Below are 20,901 nucleotides of genomic sequence, written 5' to 3'. Positions count from 1 at the left end.
GCCACAGTATCACCCCATGGACCCATATACATGGTCTGCAGAGGGCAGTTCAACAGAAGCACCTACTACCCTGGGTAGCACCTGAAGCTGTAATGAAAACTGCAGTGGTCTACTGACTGCTGGAGTTTTTGTCACCAGGTGTTTAGGATGCTTTCGAGTACTGGCTCTCAACAAAAGGGCAATTGGACAGTCGGTACCTCCTGGTAAATGAACTGCAGCAGTCACGGGGCATCACTGCAGCCCCGTGGATGGTGCACCAGAGAATAACTAACAGTGAATGGCGAGTCTGCATGCAATCACGCAAGCCCTGGCCTATTACTGGACGCATCTTCCAGACAGCCAAAGGGTTGGGCTTTTACATGAATGCAATGCTCAGGACAGGAAAAGAAGAAAATTTGGCAAAGGTTCTTCACTGTGGCAAACAGACAAAGATCAACTAACATGAAAGGCTGAGAAGTGATGTGGTATATAACACATCTCGTCAGTGCTCAATGTTGTTTGTTGACTGACCAATTTCTTAATCTGGTCATCTAATGATGGCTCAACTTTTGGCATAATTTTATAGGCAAGAAAACTTAAAATTGGGTAAGAATATCATGCAAAAAACCTGCCAAACCTCAATCTTGCTGAATAATTCATTAGTTCTAATTATTTGTCTATAGATCCTCTTGCATTTTTATGCAATTATATCACCTATCACCTAACATTAATAGGAAAAATTATACATAATATGTTATAAAATAATATACAAGTATTAAACAATCTTACCCTGATGACAAAATATTCTTTAAAAAGATGCATAACACGCCTCACACATTCATCCCCATCAAATCCCATTCTGAATTCCTTGCAAACAAGTGCGAATGATGATTTTTAGTGGCATTTTTAACATGTGATACTAAAAAACCATCCTACTCCACCCTTTGAAAAGGAACTTTCAGGGATGCCAAATTAATTTAAGATGACTTTTCATTTTATTTAAGCCAAGATATTTTTTTCTCCTTTGATTTTTTAACCAAATAGAATTCTTAGAAATGAAAAAATAGTAACAAGTGTATTTCTAGAGTAGAATAGGCTTTCGGAATTGAAAATGTTACATCAATCCTTTCCTGTTATCCAGTCTTGGCTTTTTAAAGTCCCTTAGGAAAAAAATACCACATATTCATATTACGTTGCCAGCACTGGATGTGTTATTTCTTTGGATTTCTGATTTGGCCGATATGATTTTTCATGACATAAAACAGTTAAAAAAAGCAATTTCTAGTAACTTCACAAATATGGCTACTGAGAAGCTGACGTGATCCTCCCTGATGTTAGAGTTTTCAAACACCAAAGATCTACCCTAGCAGTTTAGCGAAAATGGTCTGATGCTGAATTCAATGACTTTTGTAAAAATTATTTAACCAAAAACATGTACTTTTTATAATTTTTACAACAAGTTAATTAGCACCGAGCTTATCTGAAAAATGTTACATCTCACCTGAAGGATTACTTGTATATCTATAAATGAAGTCTTTCCTTTCTGCTCACCTTCCATAAATATGTATTAAGCTATATTATATGCAGGACTGGGCTTAAGACTTGGAATACAAGGTTTAAAATAAACCGATCTCCACCCTCATGAGCCATCCACAGAGACAGTACAGAAACAAAGACTTCTAGTACATGTAGAGGAAGAGGGGACATTTCCATTAGGCCTCAATGAATGAGGAGTCCACTGGGTAGAGAAACAGAATTTCATGCAGAAGAATCAACATGAAGAAAGGCATGATTATTAAAATACACAGTACGTTCGGAACCGAAGGAAGCGTTGTGTGGAGAGATGGGAGGGATGGCAGATGAGACTTAAAGGCTAAGCTGATAATGAGTTCCTAGGAGGTCACGAATGTCATGCAACGAAATCCACATTTCATCTTAAAGGGAAGGAAAAGCTAACCAAATCCTTTAAATGTTTCCTTTCATTTCATCATATTCATTCATTACTCCAGAAAACACCAAGAGTATTATTTTTAAAAAAAGAAGTACCAATCGCCCTCTTATTGTAAACATCTTCATTTTTGCTTTATTTACTACTAGTCTTTGTTGACAGGCACCATTTTCACCATTATTTTGTAATCAGTGTGTCTAGACAATTTTGAATTATGAACTTTACACTTAATAGTGTATTAGAAACACTCTTCCGTACTTCCGCATACTGTCAGGTTTTTTCAGGAATAATTCAGTCAGATCCTTTCTTTAAGAAGGTAATTCTTAAAATAGTAGGACGAACGGAACACAGAAAGGAAAGATTTAAGACAAGAATACACTTTTGGAAGTGGCTGCAGTGGTCCAGGCAAATGATGCTACAGCCTGAAAGAGAACAACGGCGAGGAGACAGGGAGAAGGGGTTGACTGTAACAGATTTAAGAGGCAAAACCGCAGTACGTGGTCAAGGGATGAAGTACAGGAAGAGGAGGAGGTGACCAGCATCGATGATGAGCTGGTTGGCGATCCTGTTTCTCTAAACAAAGAATCCATAAAGGGAGACAGGAGAGTGAGTGACAAGTACAGGTTTAGACTCAAGTTGCCGACACCTTTGGAATATTCCAATTGGAGCTGTCGGGGAGGAAGTTGGAAGCCAATGACCTTAAACTCCGAGGAGGAAGGGAGAGCAATGTTAGTCATTCGAGCAGAGCTGGTAATGATGCCACGAGGTGATGATGCCTTCCGGCAGAGCGCGTGCAGGAATGAACACGGGCAAGTTTCCGTTTTCACTCCAACAGTGTGTAAATGTGGCCGTTTAGTTCTAATTTCTTTTGAGGCAGTGCGAACACCTCCCTTCGAAGCTCTCAAATTCTCACCAAGGAAGGGGTACCTTCCAAGTCAATCGACATCAGCTTTGATGATGCCTATTAGAAGACAATTCACTGCATTTCCTGAACCGGTGTGGTTTCACTTACAGTTATACCAAACCACACAGCTGCTCTGAAGGACTGATGTAATTATTAGCCCGTGATGGTATCAGGAGAAGAGTGAGTTATAACACATTTCACAGAAGGCATGCTTGGTACTGCTTTACGGAACAGCAGCTCAGGGACATGAAGGGTAACTAACTCCTCTGAGCTGGAAAGCATTTAAAGAGCTTTCCGGCGATGGCATTCAAGGAGGGTACTAGGCTGGCTCTTTTCTTCTGTCTGCCTTCCAAAAGCAGGGCCCATGATTCAGGTGGCCGTTTGGTAACCCCGCAATTCTCAAGGCTGCCTCACAGTAAACAACACAAGTGACATAGTTTCTAACTAGACAAATGCTCTTTAAAAAACAGTTTTTCTCTTTTCCAACCACGGATGGCCACTTAAAAGGAAATAAAGACCTCCCAAACAGCAATGCCAGCATCTGGTATTTTGCGAAAATCACGTGCTTTCTCATGCCTTTAATTTTCTCCCTAGTTATCCCTTTAACAACGGCTGAGGGCCTTTAACAACGGCTCGAAGACACTTACATCAACAACTTATATCTGGAAGAAGCCAAGCAGATGAAAATCTAGTCAGCTCTCCAGGAAGCACATATTAAAATGCCTCTTTTGCCCTTAATGTTGCTTTGGAAACCCGTGTTTTTTTCTTCTTCCCTTAGCTGAGAATCTGAGAAAAAGCCCAATCCCAATCCACTCTGGTATACCTTTCTGCTAACCACGCCTCCCGTAGTCGAGATTAGACAAGAGACCGAGAAGAAGATGCTTCCCCATCACTGTGCTTGAATGTACCTGGGAACACACACTTTATTCAGCTTTGGTACAACTTTGCTAAGAAAAACTGTGACAAAGCAAGAGTCAAAGAAAGCTGCAAAAAAAGGGTTTAATGCATTTGGTAGTGGTTATCCTAGCAGCTAATAAATTTCCTGATTCCCCTACTTGTTCCCTCGTAGGCTGCCTGTGAGTTCTTCTGTTTGGTTTCCGACTCGAACTGTCAGACGTTCTACCAGTTCTGGATCCTCCAGCAAGGCCCCTCAGGAGGTGCACCAGAAGCAGACACCACCCTGTACATCTCTTCTGGGTCATCCAAGCCCAGGCAAGCCCTTGCTCAAGCAAGTGGAGGAGGGAAGGAGGCAGCCAAGTGTCACCATGGCTACCTGTGAACATGAGATTCAAATCCTGAATCCGCTGCCGCCACTGTGGGTGCTGTGATGTGTGTCCACTGCAGCTTAACTTTATCCCTTCCGGCGATGGGACCGCTCTCCTGCCACCCAAACTGACAACCTGCTAGCCCTAACAGCTGAAAGAAACACCACTCAAAACGAACTGCCAAGGGCAGAAGGTGTGGCTTTGGGAGCCCAGGATAGAGCATCTAGGTTACCACAGCACTGCGTTCATCCTCAGAGCCTTCGCCCGTCCCGTCAGCTCATCAAGTCCAGCTCCCACAGCTGATATCCCTGCTCTACTAGACTTAGGGTTACTGCCATTACCAGGGACAGTCAAGAGTCAACTGATGACAGAGAAAGAGACATAAAAAGGTTTCCAAAGGAGCCTCTGACCTAGAGGAACGCTTCACACACTTAGACAAAAAGGGGTTTCTCAGGGTTCAGAGAATATGCTGACTTCATATCCGAAAAGGTCAGGAGATTGAAGAGATATTACAACTATCATGGTTTGATGCTGCTTAGATCAACAAGCAAGCATTTCCTGGGCACCTACTATGTGCTCAGATCTGGACCCTCTGCTGTGGGCGACGAGGCAAAGAGGAGGATGAAGAAGCAGCCTGAGACACTTGCTCACAAACCTCAGTGCGCAGGAGCTATCTGTAGTGAGTTTCTTGGGCTCAGCATCCCCAGAAATTCTGACTCATCGAGCCTGGGGTTGCTAAATCTGCAGCTTTAATACGCACGTCCAGGTGATTCTGATGGGGGAGGTGCTGGGGCTTAGACCACCTTTGAGAACCACCAGGCTATGATCTGATTCCTGCCCTCAAGTCTGCAACTCACAAAGCAATGCACGGCCATAGAGTTTGTTTTTGTTTGTTTTGTTTTTGTTTTTTTTAAGATGCAGGCTCTAATTGTTATAGGAGCTCATAAGGAGAGGCCAGTCAGTAAGTCCTGAGCATTCAGGGCAGACTTTGTGAACATAAGCCAGGCTTGGTGGTCAGGCAGGACTTGGATAGAAAGAGACAGCCCCCTGCAGTCGTCTTAACTCAAACTCCCAATTCAGCAGGACAAGGCAAGAAGGCAGGTGGAGACAGGAGCTACAACGCTGTCACCAAACAGGTAGAGAGGCTTCCTATGTTGACTGCAGGGAAGAGACTGTCACCAGGAGAATCATAAAACTGGCATCTTCAGATAACACTGTTTGCGTTTTCATTCTGCCGCATTCATGTGGTTTCCTGCACTTCGTAATTTAACATTTTTAAGAGAAAAAAAATGCTGTTATGAAACCCAAATAATGCACTGCTCTGAGGCAGACAGCCAGCTGCTAACAAGAGTGACATCTGAGCATCATTTAAAGCGTCATTTGCAGCTCTGCTTCAGAAAAGGGACATTTAGTAAGAAAGGGTTCCGTTCAACGTAAAACAAAGTTTGGGGCTCCACAGGGTTAAAGAATTGGCAGATAACCCACAACACAGTGACTGCAAGCACAGAGAAAGAAGAAGTGAGATCCCCAACAGAAAAATAGAAGACAATAATTCAAAAGAAACCCATCTCGTTTATTCGAATATTATATTCATAGAACACTGTGCCATGTTTTCTGTAATGCTGCAAGGGAATAAATTATGAACCAGATACTGCAAGACCTGCTTGACCACAGGGCTGAGTCCCAAGATCAGTGCCAGAAGGAAGGAGGACCCCAGGTGCCTCTGCCACCTCTTCTTCACACTGGCTGGTCCAGGGAGCCCCCTGTGAATAATGACTTGCCAAGGGCACATGATAAATTCAGATGAGCAAGAGTCAAAGGGTAGTATTATTTAATTAACTTCACTAGAGTGAGCTGTGGAATTTTAAATTTGCAAGCAACCTCGGACATCATCAAGATAGTGGTGTTTTTACAGGTGACTCATTTCAAGAGGGTGGATACATTGTCCAAGGTCACCAAGATATGTGAGCAGAACTGGGCTTCCATCTGAGGTCTCTGTTTCCAAGAAATACATTGAACTAGACTGATGAAACTCACTTGGAAGTCCACATTATTTTGCTGTAGGGTTTGGAATTTATTTAATATTTATTTATAGTTTGGAGCATTTGCATTCCACCCCCGAGACTGTCATTCAGGGTACCAAGACTGTCATTCAGGGTACCATGTTCAGTTAAAAGGTTCTCAACAGACCCTGCTGAACAGGATCTGGAAACTCCCAATGCCTCTCACCTTGCTCATCCCAATACTTCACTTACAGGATAATAAACATGCCACTAGATTGAATATACTATCTCCTGTATGATTAATCCCCTATGCTCTCCACTGAAACGGAATATATGGAAGATAAAGTCTGTTGTTTGTGTGTTTAGTTGTTTGGGTTTTTTGTTTTTTTTCTTTTTGGTCTTTCCTAACCACAAATGCATTCCGCTCAAATCCTGCTATTCTGCAAATTTCAGAAAGGAACACACTAAGTCAACGTCATTGCTCTCTTGGCTCAGCAGCCCTGGATCAACATTTCCTCAACATCCTGTTGCTTGGGTTGTAGAGAAATAACCATGAACTTGAATAAGATGGCCCGGGACACCAAATGAACGATGATGGATGAAATTTACAGCTAATGAAAGCCAAGTCCTTCGGATGACTTACCCAAGACCATTTGCATTTCAAGACCGTTCGTGCAGGCTGAGGTCTCCCCTTTCTTGTTCATGGTCTGTAGCAGCACTACTCTGGAGGCCTCAAAATAAACGCTTTCATTTTGCTCCAGAATGCTGCAGTGAAACAAAACACAACACCAAGTCAGAATGAAAAATAAATGCCACTTCAAGCAATTCGTTGATATTCAGGGGGAAATCCCTGGCCTTTCTCAGATGTATACTTTATAACCTCAAACAAGCATGTTAATTACCAGAATGAAGCTATCGCACAATTGATCTCCATATGGAGCCCCAAAATACTGGTGATGGGGAGGGAGGGAGGAAGAAGAAAAAACAAAGCGCCTGCCCGACAGGTGCTGCATCTTATGACATCTACCACTGGTAATGTGCTTGCAAAATTTCAAGTTTACTAACCGAAATAAGTAAATAAAGAAGGGTTCATTACGTTAAAACAGAGATACTGATGTGCAGTTCTCGAGGGCAGAAAGTGGAGAAAGTTATGTTTCAAATTAAAATTCATCTGATTCTGCCCATGAAAGACTCAGACTGAATGAGCTAAGTAATATTTTTAAATGAAGGCTACCTAGGATTGAACAGAAAAGGCCAAGTGTGAGAGACAGGACATTTTCCATTTTGCACCACAAATAGGTAATTGATGGGTTTTCATTCTGACTCTTGACGTATCTTGATAAATACCTTCTCCACCCAAGCTGGAAAGCGGCATTTACTTTACACACTGAATATGAAATGAATGGGTAGAATATGCATGCCTCTTTACCCCCACTCAGAGCAGCTGATAAAGCCCACACATTAGAACTGCGTGTGACAAGGTCGCTCTGAAAAGCTCTCTTCTGCCCTGTGAGCTTCCAAGGCTCACTTGTCACAGGGTGTTGTTCTAGCCTCTTCTGATGCTTAGTCAAATCCACCCCACTGTTTGTTCTTTGACAATGGCCATTTGAGAGCCTGGAAACGGTCTTCAAAAGGCGTTTGCATCCTTTTTGAGCCTTTTCTGAGCTCTTCCGCATCTATTCGGAAAGCCCATTGGAAGGTTGTCACCCTGTTCTCTAACTATGGTGACTGCATCCTACTTGTAACTGTAAACCCTCTATGAATCTCCAAAGGTCCCGAGGCAATCGCCAAAGCTCATCATCAAATGACCCAATTGTAAGAGAGAGGATATACTTCCTGTGCCTCACTAGGTTGCTGTGTGAATAATCAATTCCTTGAAAGCCTTCTGAAGCTATTACTTTATAGAATACACAACGTTTTTTAAAAGGACTTTTTTTGGGGGGAGTTGTGTATTACTGGTTAAATTCACGTAGGCACTTAGAGATTCTGAGGAGGAGAAAGCCGCTCTTGGTTAACGTTTAAACAAGTGAGTTGGGTGTAAGGCCGTTATATTTTCAGTCTAGCTGGAAGAGCGACTGCCTGAAAATGGCAAAGGCTTTTTTATTTTCTTGATGCTAGCAATACCCACCGAAAGTGAGGTTCTAACGATTTTATTAGTTTTCTGAGCAGTTTTCATGAAATGTTAACTCAGCTCCCACTCAAATGTGTAACAGTAACATATTGATACAAATCAACACTGAGCCAGGAAGTTCAAAGCATGACAAACTGTTGTTAGCTTACCGTTTTGGTAAAAACAGAATTTGGAGAGAGAAGGATTTAAGTGAGCCCACTGAGAGTTATTGGCTGGTATCAATCTTCTTTTACTAAAAATAAACTGCTGCAATTCTCTTATTTGTTTCCAGCTTTATGTCCTGGTACTTTAGAACTGGAAATGTCTTTGTCATCTAGTCCAAGATTCTTCTGCAAATAAAGCTGCTGGCCCAGAGAGGGTGAGGAACCTCTTAAAATCACAGAGCAAGTTAATCTGTGCCTTGACTAGACTCTGGGTTTAATCACTCATGCCCACCGACTCTTAACGGGCATAATGTCACGGAATGTAATGTTAGGTGTTGGTTTGAAAAGTTTACCAAAAGCACAATACTTTCTCATGGTACTCTTTCTCTCTTTTTCTGTTTTATTCTTGCCCTAAAGAAAGAAATTTATTTCTGGACTATATTCTGGTCACCAAGTAGAACCAATTGATCCGGGAGAAGCAGAATGCCTCTATTATTAGCTCAGGGCCCTTTACTGGCTGCCAAAGACAGGTGTCCAGAGGAGTAAGGCTCAGACTATTTGCAGAGGAGAAAAAAAAAAGACTCATCTAAGTGACAAGATTTTCCATTCTTATCTCTGTAGATGTGAAGAACGTGAAAGTGATTCATTTTGTGATTTATAGCTGACCCTCAATTACACATAGTGCAACAAGCATGAAACAATTTTTGAAACAATTTTTATCAAAAGAAAACCACTGAAAATTCTACACACCTCCCTTTAAGCAAGAACTGCAATATATTTCCCTCCTTTGGCCAACTTTTCAGCAGTGCTTCTAATCACCCACCAAACAAACTGGCTTGAGTTTAATCTCCTTTGCTGCACATTCTTGTTTGCCAGCTGAAGTTACAAACAGAGATAAGACCAAAAGTCCAGAAAGGAGAAAAGAATGCCAGAGGCCTAGAGCATTCATTGATATGCCGGAACACTGAAAGTTAGCTACGTAAACAAGGACTTCACTGCAGATGATATCCTTACAGGATTTTAAAATTTGATAAGTATTTTCGTGATAATTTTCTGAACAGTTATAAGCAGAAGCAGCAGCAAAGTACAGTATATCAATGTAAATCAAAAGCTGTGGTCTAAAAGCCGTGAGATTTTTTTTTTTAACCTTAGTTTTGCAGCTAAGTGGATTTTTAAATTTAAGTCACAATCTCCTAAGTAGAATTAGTTCCTTATCTATCAAATAAAGGGACATAAGTATTCTCCATAATGAATTCTCAGTGATAATTCAAGTTGTTTTTATATGCAACTGAGTATACCATATCAAATAAAATCTCTACAATTTTATCTTATATGATTTATTAAAATTCATTTTTATCCTAAAATCCAACAATTAGACACAGATTGCATAGAAAGAGAGTAATGGGTTCATGGTGGAATAACCCCTCAATGGGGAATTAGTGTTCTAATCCATAAACAGTGCTGGGCAAGTTAGCTTTCCTTCTGGAAAGAGTCACAGCCCTCCCCTACACCATTCAGAAAATAAATTCTAGATAAATTAAACATATTAATATGTGTTTACACAGACATATATTTATACAGCATTTATTATACATATTTATATCATTTTATAAAATAAGATACAAAAAAAAATGTTATAACCACAAAAGGCCTTGTAGGCCATTGTACAGACTCTGGCTTTCTACTTTAAGTAAAATGGGAAGACACTAGAGAAGCCTGAATGAGCAAGGTAATGATCTGCCTTATGTTTTAAGGGATCTTTCTGTCTGTTGTGTGAAGAATACATTATAATGGGACAAGGCTGAAAACAGAGCCCACTTAGGCTACTGCAAAAATTCAGGTGAGACAATACATGGACCAACGTGGTGATACTGGGGGAGAAGGTTATGAGAACTGGTGAGATTCTGGATTTATCTTGAAGGTCAAGTTGACAAATGGTATAAGAGAAAGAAATGAGTAAAGGATCTTTCCAAATTTTTGACCCAATCATCTCTAAGAATGGAGCTGCCATTCACCAAGATGGAAAAAACTGGGAAAAGCAGGTGTTGGGGAGGCCCATTTTTCCATATGAAGCTTAGGATGCCTATTAGACATCCTAGTGAGGTATCAGGTAGACCCATGGATGGATACATTGGAATTCACCGACATGTGGACAGAAGATACAAGTGAAAGCATGAGTTACTGTTATAGGCAGCCTCCAAGATGGTTCCCTGTGATCCTACCTTGATATTCATGCCCTTGTATAATCCTCTCCCCATGAGTATGGACTGGATTGAGTGCTTCCAGCCAACAGAGTGGGGCAGTGGTAATGGAACGTCATTTCCAAGATGAGGCTCCAAAAAGACTGTGGCTTCCATCGTGACCTCTTGCATTCTCTCCTGGATTACTCACTCTGGGGGAAGACAACTGCCAGACTGTGAGGCCATCCTGTGCAGGGGCCCACGTGGCCTGCTGCCATCTGTGTAAGTGAACTTGGAAGCAGATCCCAAGTGCACACACCCCGCCCCCATCCTTCAGATGAGACTGTAGCCTGGGCTAACGGCTTGACCGTAACCTCACGAAAGGCCTTGAGCCAGAGACGCCCATCTAAGAGGCGCCCTGATTCTTACTCATGGAAAGGTGAGATCGTTAAGTATTTGCTGTTTCAAGTCACCAAGTTTTCGGGTAATTTGTTACATAGCAATAGATAACCAAGACAGTTACGATGTGCAAGGCACTGTCTAGAAATTTTAGATGACTTTTTACAGTTGGAGAAACTGAGTCACAGAGAAGTTACATCACTCGCCCAACACCACACATATGGGATGGAGGTAAGAAACTCAGATCATCTGACTCCAGAGCTTCAGCTCTTAACGACCGCATGTCAAGACCCGTCTAGAGTAAAACAGATAGCTAATGGGAAGCAGCCGCATAGCACAGGGAGATCAGCTCGGTGCTTTGTGACCACCTAGAGGGGTGCGATAGGGAGGGTGGGAGGAGGGAGACGCAAGAGGGAAGAGATATGGGGACATATGTATATGTATAGCTGATTCACTTTGTTATAAAGCAGAAACTAACACACCATTGTAAAGCAATTATACTCCAATAAAGATGTATTAAAAAAATTTTTTTAAAGACCCTTCTAGAATAACCTATTCTCCAACTTTGAATGTGCATACCTGAAATTTGACTTTCTACTGCAAAACGTGCTCACACAACATAGTTCATACAATCAATGGCCCATATGCATTTTTACCACATTTCTTAAGCTGCCACATAGCTTTACAATTCTTCAATTTTTGATATCCCAAGTACACTACAATCTATACTCAACTGTCAGAGAAGATGGAAAAGCAGCCTCTTGCTGCGTGAAGAGTAACCTCAGTCTGGTTAATCTCAGTCTGGTTAACCTGGCTGATTTAATTATCAAAGAATTTCCAGCACAGTTTGCTGACGCTCTAATGTATTCCTATAAACTGAATGTGGTTCTTTTGCACATGTAAAGAGTTCTCCCTCAAACTACTAAGTGGTAGGGAAAAAAACAAGATACTGAATAAGACAGTCACAGTAAATACTGCTTGAATTTTTTAAATAATAAGGGAACATCAATTTTCAGTTCACAACAGAAAGTCACTAAGGATGCCAACAATATTAAGTTTTGTTTGTTTGTTTGTTTTTTGTGGTACGCGGGGGCCTCTCCTGTTGCGGAACACAGGCTCCGGACACGCAGGCCCAGCGGCCATGGCTCACGGGCCCAGCCGCTCCGCGGCATGTGGGATCTTCCCGGACCGGGGCACGAACCCGCGTCCCCTGCATCGGCAGGCGGACTCTCAACCACTGCGCCACCAGGGAAGCCCCAACAATATTAAGTTTTTAAGTAGGAACTGGCAAGACCGGAATATAAAAAAACAAAAGCTCTTGAACTGTATAAAATACAAAGGCTGTTGTCCCTTTAATTATTATAACAAATTAAGACTTTTCCATTCTTTCCTTGACACAGACATGTGAAATACAGAAAGAGAAAGAAATGATCTCTGCACGTCTGCCTCAATGCAAATTTAGAAAGGCACTGTCGTCGGAAAGGGCTGCTGCTGGTTAATCCATCATTCTTATTTTTTAGGAGGGAAACGCCCATCAGGTAGCAGCCAGCAACATGTTCCCCATCCACACTGTGGAATATTTTTCTTTTGTTTTAACTGTTAGGATTGTGCCCAAAACCAATGGAAGCCAAAGAACTGGAAAGGAAGAGTCATAAAAGAAAATACAAAACCCACTGCCATTTACAAATCTTTGTTACAAAAACCGACTGTGTTTTATAAAGGCATGTGATGCATCGCCAAAGGGATCTTTTGCCATTTAAAAATACCGAACAGTAGTAATCGCTCCACAGCTAGGCTGCTGGGACTTAACGTGCAATTTGCACAATTTGTGTGGGGATGAGATTACTTTGTCTTAGGACACAAGGAACAGATGTGTCCTAATTAACACAGAAAAATGTTTAAAACAGAGTTTTAAAACATATGAGTTTGGAAACAGAAGTTAAAAACAGCTTCAAAGATTATAAGCAAAATAGTACAATACAACAAAGTATGAGTAGTTTTCTTTTTAAAAAGAGAGGAAAAGAGAGGCAGTCAGATGAGGTGGTAAATTTCCATGGACCTTCCTCTAAATAAAGTATGAATTTCAAGGAAAGTACCTGATAAAAATTGCTTTTTATTTTTGAAAAATGGGGAGAGGGTAACATATCATATTTTAGCCAGTGTGGTTTAATGGGCTGATAGATTCCATTGTGGAACACTATGTTATCCTAAAAATAAAAAGGAGAAAAAAAGGTTGGAATAAATTTGGGAAACACATCTGAGGGACTCTGGTATATTAATATGTGTGGTAAATCTCTAAGAGGGGAGAAAGCGTGCATCTTGGCTCAAAACATATTTGAACACAGAATACCTTTTTCCAGAAAAAATAAGCCATCAGTAGACATGCACTGACCAGTATACACCCTGGTGAACAATACACTAGGCCAGTGGTTCTCTAAGTTTTTAGTCCCAAAGGTCCCCCTTTACGCTCCTAAACTGCACTGAGGACCCCCAAAGCCCTTTCAATTACATAGATTACATTTAACGATAGTTATATTAGAAATGAAAACTGAATTTTAAAATATGTATTAATTCATTTAGCTTAAGTAACAATATACCCATTGCATGTTACATAAAATAGCAAAATAACCATATTTTTTTCAAAACAAAACGTTAATGAGAAGAGTGGCACTGATTTACGTTTCTGCACGTCTCTTTAATGTCTGACTAAACAGAAAACAGCTAAATTCTCACATGTGCCTCTGAATTCAATTTGCTGTGATATGTTGTTTGGCTGCAGCACACAGGGAGAAAATCTGGGCTTCATTTTCAGCTAATGGTGGAAATTCTTCTTTCATGCTACACCAAAACTCGACAAGGGCTAGTTTCTTAAAGGGTGGTAGCAAAGCAGAATCTGAAACTTATCAATGGACTCCTTGTGCTCTGTTCTATGAAAATTCATTGGTTTGACTCGCATTCTGGATGGCTCTTTTCCCATGCATGATTCCGTAACATCAAGCACTGGTCACTGGAAGTGACCACTGACTTAACACAGATTTTCGACCAGTGTTCATTATACAACATCATCACACAACATGCAGTGTCTGAAAAGCCCCACCATACACTTGTGAGAGAACAGAAATGAACACCCAGTACTATTATAAAAATAGTTTTGACCCTGTAGGTGTCCTCCCTCTTGCCCACCCAAAAAGGTCTTGGAGGTTCTCAAAGTGAGAACTGCTGACTAAGGTGACCGTCTAAGCTCTGCAGATCCCTCCCAGAAGAAAAGCACAGAACTTCGTTTCCTCCCTGCCCTTGGCTTCTGTGAGCCTAAACAAGGCCTGTTAACCCAGGGTGGCCACGGCCATGACAGAAACCATGAAGGATAAGTGGGACAGGATTAGCCGTGAAGAAAAGATTCGGTTACTTGGATTCTCCCAGGTAGGAATCTGTGAAAGGTGTACATTTTAGACTTCTTTGGCAAACACTTTCTTCCAACCTAGGCCTTAATAATCTAGGAAGGATTTGTCTTAACTGAAGACAATGAATTTTTTAAGTACCCTGAAAGGGATTCAGAAAGGCCTGTTTCATGAAATCAGTTAATGAGGTAACTATGTAGTGACGAACCATTATCTCTTTAACAACTAAAAAGAACTACTATACAACTCTGGTTATCTCTGGGTGTCAATGTACACATGTAATAATAATAATAGCTAATATTTCAGTGTTTAGCTTTCAAATTATCTCTTTAAGCCTTACAACCATCCTAGATGGCAGACACTTTCCTATTTTTAATAAACGAAGAAATGAAGTTGAATGGGGCTAAATAACGTATTCGAAGGGCTGAACAACCAAGTGATAGATTCAGGACTTCAACTTCTATCTGTCTATGACACCAAAGGGTCTGTCTCTCTTAAGTCCTCACTGTGCTGCCTCATTTCCAATTAACCGTTTACTGAACTTCAGTAATGCAGATTCTTCCTCTGGCAGTTATCCCCCAAATGATGCAGCACTCTCATCTGTTTCCTGTTGCAAAGCGAAGAGGTGTTCAATGAATCGGCTCAGAGCCCACCCTGATAAACGTACAAAGCAGCAAGATTCTTTTGCCTCCCAAAGCAGAATGATCACCCATGGAAAGTGAAGTCTCACTCAAAAGCCACATATATGGCAAGATGATGTCAAGTCCAATCTTTTGATGCTGAAAAGGTCATGAGGATGGAGTACTGGTAATGACATTCTGTAAACAAAACCCAAGATACCCTCAGCTCGTATTCCCTTCTCCATTCCTCTGAAAGCACATTTATTAAACATGGGCAATGAAATGCCTGTCATCTCTAAGGCAGGCGAGTAAGGTAAGGGAGGTAGGATTATCCTTTTCAAATGCTTTCTAAACCCTTAGTTCCCTCGGGTCACTATAGTCTCTGCCCATTATTTCCCTCACATCAATGGCCTTTCTTCTGCTACTCCAGAATCATTCAGAACATACCGAATACCTTTCTAGGTTAGTCTTAATCATTTTCCAAGGCCCAGCTCAAGACACCTCTCCTCCCAGAACTGGTCCAGCTCTTCCTTTCCTCGAAGCGCCTCTGGCAAGGACCCCCATCGATATGGGTCTCCTGTGCACTCTCTGACTGTGGGTGACGTGGCCTCATTTGTGTGAGTCTCATCTTTGACAAGTATTTGGAGCCAGTGAGGGTTCTCGAGACCTTCTGGAGAATCTCCTACAACACTTCCCACATCTCTGAACACAAAATATTATGTTTGCTCCTGTTTCTCTTCACTTGGATGAACACTGAAGAACATAAGGATGTGTTTTTATGTCAATTTTATTTTTAAACATATTTCTCTTCAGTCCCACAATTAAACAAATTAGCAGTGTCATTCAACCAGAAGTTTTAGATATGCTGAAAGAGAATAATAGTCTATAGTACAATACAATCAATGGCATTCACTGAGAAGCTCCATGCCAGTTTATCTGTGACATTCCATCCTAATGTGAATTGATTTTAGGAGAAAGTAAGACAGTATATACTAACTCTTGGCAAAAAAAAAAATTAAATAAAATAAAAAAGGATGGATTTGGGGTACAACCTAGAAAACCACTGATCATGTCTTGCGCTTTCTAAATGCTCAGCCATTCTTAATGACACGCTACCTGGTAGTCCCATGCCTCACTGAAGTGTGCTGTACATCTCTGTTTCCAATACGAATGCCACAAAGTGCCATGGAGCTTTTTAATAAATATTAAAATATTCATTTTAATATTAAAAAGCCTGTGGGTCAAAAAAGACTACATGATACAGAAGAATCCAGCTCATTCTCTTGGCATTGTAGTTACTCTTTAAAATTATGCTACATAACTTTGTATAAAATGACACATTCTAATATCAAGTGATAAGAACAAAAGTCCTTCAATACTATGTCCAATTCATGAGATATTTCATTCTCCTCCCAAACTCCTCTTTCTCTCAGACAAACCAAGTAAGTTCAAGGCTTGTGTATTTGCAAGCAACGTGGTTAGGAGCAGACCTGTTTTCTTGTTTTGTTTTGTTGCCATGCCAAATTTCTGTACAGAAGTTAAGAAAGGAAAGCCACCGTAACTGCTCTTATCTAATTACGATGACAGATTACCTAACTTAAATACTGGATTTCCATTTGTAAGCTCCATCACTAGATTGTAATTCTGTAAAATTAAAGGCCATGAAAATGTTGGCCTCCCTCTGAAACCTCACAGCCTGACCTTAACCTTCTTTGCATATATCATTCTTGGTGGAAATTTTCAACAGCTACAAAGGTGTGGGCAAAAGGGTGTGTCACATCTTGACTTCTTAGTCGTATTTCCTGAGGTTGCCATTTTCGTACATTTAAAATATTTACTTATGGCAACATTTAAGTAATTATAGTTTAGGAAGCACCGTTCTCTTTTTTTTTTTTTTTTCTATCTTGGTAGAACCCCTTCAGTGTGCTGTACCACAAAAGAGAAGTTCTCTGAATCAGGCATTACTTAGTGAAGGGCTAATGTTCATACCTGGTAAATACCAAACTTCTTGCCTTGAAATCTGAAGTGAGTACTCTTAGTTTGGCAAACATTGTTATCCTGCCTTTCACACTGGACACTAGGACAGCTCTAGATGAACAGTGCCCTTTCACCTCCACATTTACATCAGTGGTGCCCACAACCACCTGTTCTCACTTCTAAGCACCCAATACCCCAGACCACCCAAGGGAAGCTGAAGATGCCATTCGCCATGGTCCCCAACCAAGAAGAGGTAATCTAAAGAGGTAAGCTAACGAGTCATCAAGGAAAGCAGGCAAGCAATGTTGGGTGATAGGAGAGAGTCTGGGGGCCCATCACTTTTATGGATCCATTAAGCCTATTCCTAGTACCCCGACATCACTGAGTTGCCCAAACTAGAAACAGCTCCCACACCTCTGCCTTCCCCCTTATTCCTCAAGTGAGCTGTACCAAATTCTAATCATTCTACTTCCTGGTTACACTACTTGAATCCTTCCCTTTCTGTCCCTCCAGCATTGCTGCCTCTGCTCTCACCCACCCCTCCTGCCCGTCCACCAAGATTTCCAACCGCTCTCATAGTCCTCCTGTCAACTTTCCAGACTGCCACAAAAGCCGCCTCTAGAAAACACAGATCTGATGGCTGTACCCCCTCAAACCACGGACAACTACAGTACTCTTCAAACTATCAGTGAAGAGAAAGGGGAATGCAAACAAATACACCAATAGAACATACTCTGAGACTCCCACCACCCTTCCCCTTTTGTTGTGAATGGGCAAGAAAGAAGGGATCTGGAGAAAATAGATGTGGAGAATACGCAAAGGGCCAAGAACCAACATTTCATTCACATATTTCTTTCTGGGTTTACTTGGCTCATCTGTATTTTGGGTCTTTAAAAAAAAAATTCAACTTGACTTTCAATCATTAAAAATAATCCTAGAAGCATGTCCTGTTATGCATTGCCAAGTTGCATTGATGCAATTTCATTACTTCTTGAAAGGCCACATATTAAAAACACTACTAGCAGTCAAACTAAAGAAAATAAAGTGATTTGAGATATTTTTTAAAGCAGTTACTAAAACAGAAACAAATGTTATTTTCAATCTCTGGCTCACTGTAAACTGACAAGATATGAATATGAATTTTACCAAGTAATGTATAATAACTGCTTCTGCTCACCACAATCACATGCCAACGGCTCAATGCTATATAGTTCATTTGGATGTTACATGTGGAATATGTCATCTAGATAACAAACCATCCTCATTAAAATAGACTTACTCTAGCTAATTTTTGAGATTGTGACATCATTCACATACAAAGCTTAGTAAATACTATTCTCAAATTTGATTTTACAAAAGTCATCGCCAAGTTTTCAATTTCTAAACAAGTAAGAGACAATACCTGACAAATTGTAAGGTGATGCCATAAATTGTCTAAATCGTAGTCAATTCACCAACATATGCATTAAATATGTGTTTTGGAAACATTCTGCCAGGTGCTTGTCTGGAGTATAAAGTATTTGATACGATGGAGCATGCCCTTGGGAAGATTAGTCTCCATCTGGGAAGAGAGTATGTACATAAATGGCACAACCTCTTTGCAATAAAGTGAGAGAATAAGAGGAGAGCCACAGGACTACAGAAAGGAAATCATTTTATGTAGGAGAGGTATCAGGGAAGACGCCATAGCAAAGGTAGGCCTTAAGGACTGGATGGATAGGAATTCTGAACTCTTAAGTTTCTACTCCTAAAATGGAAGTCCCAGAAAAAGCTTCTAATCAATGTTTCTAGAGTTAGCATTTATTGAGCAACCGTTCTGTTAAGAATTTCATAAATGTTACATGCGTCCCTATATTTATAGCAGCACTATTTACAATAGCCAAGACATGGAAACAACCTAAACGTCCATCAACAGATGAATGGCTAAAGATGTGATATATATATATCCAATGGAATATTACTCAGCCATAAAAAAGAACAAAATAATGCCATTTGCAGCAACATGGATGGACATAGAGATTATCACGCTAAGCAAAGCCAAGTCAGAAAGAGAAAGACAAATACCATATGATATCACTTACATGTGGAGTCTAATATATAACACAAATGAATATATCTACAAAACAGAAACAGACTCACAGGCATAGAGAACAGACTGTGGTTGCCAAGGGGGTGGGGTGGGGGAGGGATGAATTGGGAGTTTGGGATGAGCAGATGCAAACTATTATATACAGAATGGATATACAACTATTACATATAGGATGGAGTCAGTGAATTCCCGAGTCATTAGTTCTTGAACATTAGTAAGCCAAAATCGTATTTATATCAACACAACAATTAATCACACAGAGAAGATGACAGTCTTAACAAGAACAATCAAGGCTCAAAATCATTATATACTTTGAATATAAATATGGCTTGATACAGTAAGGATTCGAATATGCCAGAAACAAATCTCATTCCCACAAATGTAACTGAAATGACAAGAATGTCAAGAATTCATATACTTAACATACTTATTTATTCTGTCTTCCAATATCAGTACTATGTAATAGTTTTATCTTACACTAAATTATTAAGATATATATTTGTTTTAAAATAGTTATTTACATTTTGTTTCTCAAAGTGTGATCCAAGAACCTTTTATGTTAAATGTATCACAGGAGAGTGCACATTAAAAATACAGCCCCTGGGGCCCCACCCCTAACCCACTTAGCCAGGCTCTTAGGGCCCAGGAATCTGAATTTTCAACCAGTCCTCCCCTTACCCCCAAGTGAGCATTAGCTGCACATTCAAGTTTTCAAACCCTTTGTCAGGAGTTTCCTCCACTACCTGTTTCCCTCTTGGTTTCTCTTCTATTGGAATGTATCTTTGCCACTTTAAATAATTACTTTAAACATTCTCCAAATGCCTTCTAGTGGAGTGTAGTCACACCACACCAAATGAAAGAAAACTTGCTTCTAAAAACACTGAAATTATACCACTGAAAAGAGGATTATTTCAAACCATTTTTATAAACCTTCTTTCTCAATATATAGCTCGAGTCAGCAAAAGTGGCACTGGTAGATGCTTTGGGTTCCGCGTAGGCAGAATAAGGCACCCCCCAACCCCAAAGATGTCTCCATCCTAATCACTACAACCTGTGAATGTTACCGTCCACGGAAAAAGGGATTTCACGGAAGTGATTCAATTAAGAACCTTGAGATGAGGAGGGTCTCCTGGATTATACAGGGGGGCCCAATGTAACCAAAGGGTCCTTAAGAGTAGAAAAGGCTGGCAGAAGTGAGTCAAGGAAGAGGTGACTGCAGGGGAAAGGGACAGGAAGAGGCACTGTTGCTGGCTTTGAGAAGGGAGAGAGGGGCCACAAGTGCCTCTAGGAACTAGCAAAAGCAAGGATCCCTGGAGCCCTGCTGACACCTTGATTTCAGCCTCGTGAGACCTGGGTTGGATGTCTGACCTATAGAACTAGGAGATAATAAATCTGTGTTGCTTTAAGTCCCCAAGTTCGTGGTCATTTGTTACAGCAGCCCTAGAAAACTCATACAGGTTCTCTGAAGAAAAGGAAATAAACACTCAGATTACCTCTAACACAAAGGCCACAGTACAGTGGCCCACATCTTTTTCAGCCTTCCCAAACAGGTAAAAAGATAGAATCCCAAATGTTCATTTGCAGACAAACGAGATATGGCCCAAACAGTTTCCAACAGCACTGCCACTTCTCTTATCCGTCTCTCTCCTTATCCTGCTCTTGCCACTCAGACCTGCAGCCTATCTGCTCACCTTCCACCAAGACAGCCTGGTTTATCACCTTGGAAATTACAAAAAGGAGAGGGTCTAAGTCAGGGCTTCTCAACTCCAGCACTATTGACATTTAGGGCCAGAGATTTTTTTTTTTTTTTTTTTTTGGCGGTACGCGGGCCTCTCACTGTTGTGGCCTCTCCCGTTGCGGAGCAC

The 20,901-nt window shown here is 40.8% G+C and overlaps 1 protein-coding gene across 5 annotated transcripts in view; it reads right to left on the bottom strand.

Annotated features, from left to right (window-relative positions):
* Positions 1-20,901, bottom strand: part of ATXN1 (ataxin 1) — a 409,623-nt gene that overhangs the window by 289,088 nt on the left and 99,634 nt on the right. For all 5 annotated transcript variants that reach the window (XM_049716362.1, XM_033434914.2, XM_033434925.2 and 2 more), the window contains one exon: positions 6,743-6,864. The gene's annotated coding sequence lies outside the window, so the exon portion shown is untranslated. Of the gene's footprint in view, positions 1-6,742; positions 6,865-20,901 lie in introns of those variants that run through there.

This window comes from Orcinus orca, chromosome 10 (assembly GCF_937001465.1).
Source record: "Orcinus orca chromosome 10, mOrcOrc1.1, whole genome shotgun sequence".
Classification (NCBI taxonomy): Eukaryota; Metazoa; Chordata; class Mammalia; order Artiodactyla; family Delphinidae; genus Orcinus; species Orcinus orca.
This window is presented reverse-complemented; position numbering and strand designations above follow the sequence as displayed.